The following is a 4,551-nucleotide window of genomic DNA, read 5'->3' as shown; positions in this document are numbered from 1 at the left end:
ATCTATCTATCTATCTATCTATCTATCTATCTATCTATCTATCTATCTATCTGATGCAGACTTGCAAGATTTGATGTTGTTATTGTCAGATAAAGTCAGTAAATTAGTGTTTGTTAGATGATTTCTTTATTGTAACGAAGCTTCTTGACAATAAATCTTAAAGCGTTATTACATGTTCATTTCGCTTTCATACGCAGCCACATTTGTAAGGAACATGCATTTGTGGGATGAGCAGCAGTTGTGCACATGAAACATTTACCAAACCTTCTGTGTCAAACGGCTGGTTTCTCTGCTGTTGTTGACGCTTGTTTTGAGCTGCTGGTCCCCCCAGGTGCTGCTGTAGGTGTCCACCATCAGATTTATTACAAAAACACAGAAATAATCTACCAAACACCAATTTACTGACTTTTTTGTGCTAAGTTCATAAATGATCAACAAATTAATTTTATATTTGACCACTAGTGTAAAACTATGTTGGACAAAACATTTCTGTCAAGCTGGACACAATATTAGGTTCTGTGCTAAATAAAATAACCAGTGTTAATTTTTTTTTTATTAAAAATAAATAAATAATTAAATTAGTATTTAATAAGGAATGCACATCACTGATCATTTTCCACGCCAGAGTTTAACTAAAAACATATTAAATTAAGAAATGGTTGAAGCAGCTTGTGTCAAAATGACCTGCTCGGAGCTCGTGCTGGGAATGACTCTCAGCTACTACCACGCAGACTTTATCTCAACAGGCCTGTCTGTTTAACTGGCTACAGCTGTTGTCTAATGTTGATCAGCTGCTGATCTTTCCATATTGAATTAACTCAAAACAGTGTTGATGTCTAATCAACGAATACATTCTGAAACTTTAGGTAAAATCCATGTGTGTGAAAAACACTGTAAAGTTATCAGTTCTTGTAAAGGTCAAAAACTCCAAATTTGATCAATTTTAGAAATAAAGGAAGCAGAGTTATAATTGTTTTGGTTAAACCTTGAACAGGACATCATGGCGGAGCGTCTGTAAGATCTGAGGTTATGTGGTGTGGATGACTGTCAGCTTCAAAAATAAAAATTAGCTAATTTCTGTAAATTTGCACAAAATCAATTTAGCGCTGGCTAAAGTCAGCTAGTGTGGAAATGCAGTGTGAATGCTTATTTCTGAATCATTTAGCTGAAAGTGGCTAAAGAAGCTGAAACGCTGAACTGAATTTAACAGCTGAGGTGGGAAGCTGAATGATTGCTGAAATTTACTGAAGAACCCAAACTGTGAAAAGAAAAGCTTCAAGGCGCAGAGAACAGCTGAAAAAATACAGAAATATGCAGATAAAAATATATAAGGAGAAGAAAGAAAAAAATTGTATAGGTCTTCTGGATGGGTTCTTCTCTAATGAAACGTTTCGTCTCTCCTCCAAGAGACTTCTTCAGACTGAGAGTTTCAGGCAAAATTCAGGCTTTTAAGCACTGCCTCCATGTGACTGATACTCACATCACATGGCTATCGTTGACACCTAATTAACACTTATTGTTAACAGGGGGTGGAGTGATACTGGCAATAGCAGCACTGTAGGAGAGGGACAACTGAAAACGGAGGCCTCCACCTCTGTTTAATGATGGACGGTCTTTCTTCACAAAAATGGCTTCTTTTACTCCTCTCTCAAACCAACGTTCCTCTCTATCAAGAATGAGAACATCCTCATCTCTGAAAGAGTGACCGCTGGCCTGTAAATGAGTGAAAACTGCAGAGTTCTGGCCATTAGATGTAGCTCGTCTGTGTTGGGACATTCTTTTGAACAGTGGTTGCTTTGTTTCCCCGATGTATAACTGGTCACAGTCCTCCTGGCACTTCACAGCATATACAACATTGCTCTGTTTGTGCCGGGGCACCGGATCTTTGGGGTGAACCAGCCTTTGCCGTAATGTGTTTTGGGGTTTGTTTGAAAGCCACTGGGACCTGAGACCCAAACCAGTGGTTATTCCGTGTGTTGCGGGTGTTTCGGAGAAACTGAGACGTTTATTTTCTAAACATGATGTCCCAGTGGCTTTCAAACCCCAAAACACATTACGGCAAAGGCTGGTTCACCCCAAAGATCTGGTGCCCCGGCACAAACAGAACAATGTTGTATATGCTGTGAAGTGCCAGGAGGACTGCGACCAGTTATACATCGGGGAAACAAAGCAGCCACTGTTCAAAAGAATGGCCCAACACAGACGAGCTACATCTAATGGCCAGAACTCTGCAGTTTTCACTCATTTACAGGCCAGCGGTCACTCTTTCAGAGATGAGGATGTTCTCATTCTTGATAGAGAGGAACGTTGGTTTGAGAGAGGAGTAAAAGAAGCCATTTTTGTGAAGAAAGACCATCCATCATTAAACAGAGGTGGAGGCCTCCGTTTTCAGCTGTCCCCCTGCTACAGCGCAGCTATTGCCAGTATCACTCCACCCCCTGTTAACAATAAGTGTTAATTAGGTGTCAACGATAGCCATGTGATGTGAGTATCAGTCACCTGGAGGCAGTGCTYAAAAGCCTGAATTTTGCCTGAAACTCTCAGACTGAAGAAGTCTCTTGGAGGAGAGACGAAATATTTCATTAGAGAAGAACCTGTCCAGAAGACCTATACAATTTTTTTCTTTTTGATTTTTTTACCTGGATTACTGAGATGCATCAGGATATAAGGAGAAGAAATGTAGCTGAAAGAGGCAGTAAGAAAACGAAATGAGCAAAATAAAAGTTCAAAAGCAGCAGAAGTTTAAATTGGCAGAAATACAGCAGAAAAGTTCAGAATGATAGAAAAACAGAAAACAACTCAGTAAAATAAAAACCCAAATGAAGCTGAAATTAGCACAAAGAAGTTAAAAGAGCAGAAACGTATCCTCCACCTGCCCTAGACCCGTCTGCGTTTAAAGTACTGAGCATGAAGTTACCTGTTGACCTTTATTTTTGGATTTAAATATTCTAAGAAGTATTTAATTATTTGTCTAAACATGACTTCCTCTTTGATATTTACCATATCATTAAATTCAGTGACCAACCTCGTATGTGTATCCTCCAAAACAAAAGGATTCAAGCCACAGAGATAACTTTACCTGACCTTCAGCTTTGAGCTTTGACTCCAAAATATTGTCAGACCTCTGCTGGGCCAAGAACAATTATCATGTGAATTTTGACTGAAATAAATAGCTCCATTCAGGAGTTACAGAGCACACAAAAGTGTGACTGACAGCCAACGCACAGACGGACAACCAGAGGACAGTATGCCTCCTCCGGGGCAGAGGCATGAAAAGTACAGTAAAGATTTATGAACATTTTGAAGGGTTTTAAGGATGTTAAAGACAGCTCCATACATTTTCAATGAGAAAAAAAAAGTGGCTGAAAAAAGCTAAACGTCTTCAAAATTATCAACAGCTGAAACACCAAAAGTCATAGGATGTCCTGAAGGAGCCGGACGTTTTGATTTATAAATTGTTGAAATAGCGTAAAAGTTGCGGAACAAAATACGTGCCGAAAAACATTTGATCTTGAGTGTCAAACAATGAGCTGTGTAAACTGGTTCACTTCAAACGTCAGTTACTAGATATTTGTTTGACATGATCCAATGGTTCATGAGATATTTTGCTAACAGACAGACGAGATTAAGTTGGTGAACAATATCAGAAAGACGTGATTGTGATATTGTCAAAAGGACATTATCAGCCAATTGATCGTGACTCAGGCATCTGGTTAGGATGCCTCCTGGACGCCTCACGTCCCACTGGGAGGAGACCCAGAGGAAGACCCAGGACACCCTGGAGGGACTATGTCTCTCAGCTGACCTGGGAACACCATGGGATTCCTCCGGATGAGCTGGTCCATGTGGAGAGGGAAGTCTCTCTGTTTAGGCTGCTGCCCCCACAACCCGACCCTGGATAAGAGGAAGATGGTGGATGGGTGTTATCAGCTGTAATAAACTCATGCTCTGTCATCACATTGTTCCCAACAATCCTCTGGGATTAAATTATACAGGTCAGATTACAGCCAGGAGCATGGCAGAGGCTGGTATGAGTAAACATAAGCACATGAGTGTTGGTGACAGCAGCTAATTTTAGTGCTGCTGTGAATAAACAGCTGGAGGACGTCAGACAGTTATTTGACCAGTGAGACGATGAGAACACGCGTCACAACGTGTCTCACATTTGTTGTTATTGTCACAAACACTGAAGCAGAGACTAAACTGTCAGCTGCCTCCAGTCTAATTACTTCTGGAGACTCTACTGTTTTAGACATTCATACAAATCAAAACGTTCAGTTCTTTCAGGTGCTGGTCTTTAGACTTTTATAAGATGTAACTTAACCCCGAATAAAGCCATTTAAGTTGCTCAAAAACATTATTATTTGCTTCAGTATTTAGTTTTTTTAATGTTACTTGTACCTTTTGATACTTTTTAGCTAGTGTTTAGCTAATGGTTAAAGGCACAGTGTGAAGGATTTGTTGTTTTCAGCGACATCTAGTGGTTGAGTGGTTGAATCATTCTCCCTGGTCCTCCCCCACCACCCCCACCCCCCGGCTTCCAAACACAAA

The 4,551-nt window shown here is 40.2% G+C and overlaps 1 protein-coding gene across 1 annotated transcript in view; it reads right to left on the bottom strand.

Annotated features, from left to right (window-relative positions):
* Window positions 1–2,718: 2,718 nt before the first annotated feature.
* med4 (mediator complex subunit 4) overlaps window positions 2,719–4,551 on the bottom strand; it is a gene marked incomplete in the record, with an annotated part of 12,204 nt that continues 10,371 nt past the window's right edge. The window contains 1 exon segment of the mRNA XM_014024078.1: window positions 2,719–3,894.

The sequence above is a fragment of the Austrofundulus limnaeus genome, unplaced genomic scaffold (genome assembly GCF_001266775.1).
Source record: "Austrofundulus limnaeus strain Quisiro unplaced genomic scaffold, Austrofundulus_limnaeus-1.0 Scaffold406, whole genome shotgun sequence".
In the NCBI taxonomy this organism is placed as follows: Eukaryota; Metazoa; Chordata; class Actinopteri; order Cyprinodontiformes; family Rivulidae; genus Austrofundulus; species Austrofundulus limnaeus.
The sequence above is the reverse complement of the archived record's forward strand: the minus strand, read 5'-3'. Positions and strand labels throughout refer to the sequence as shown.